This window comes from Tupaia chinensis, unplaced genomic scaffold (genome assembly GCF_000334495.1).
Source record: "Tupaia chinensis unplaced genomic scaffold, TupChi_1.0 Scaffold000096_1, whole genome shotgun sequence".
NCBI lineage: Eukaryota > Metazoa > Chordata > Mammalia > Scandentia > Tupaiidae > Tupaia > Tupaia belangeri.
In genome coordinates, this window is record NW_006159558.1 from 4,712,524 (window position 1) to 4,712,822 (window position 299).

Genomic DNA, 299 nt, shown 5'->3' on the forward strand with positions numbered 1-299 from the left:
TAGACTTGAGGCCCATCGTCATGTAAGCTGATTCATTCATGTGTGTGTGTGTGTGTGTGTGTGACTATATGTCTATTTCTGTATGTACACATGCATATTTACATACATGAATATATAAGTGCATGTATTTATATATGTATTTTATACATTAATATGTACGTATTTTTTTCTACTGATTCAGATAGAACCATTTATTACCTCCAAGCTTCTGTAGTCTGGAGTCTGAGCATAGTTTAGATGGGCCTTCCACGTCGGGTTCTCACACACCTGTACTCAAGGTGTCTGTGGCGTGGTGGTGT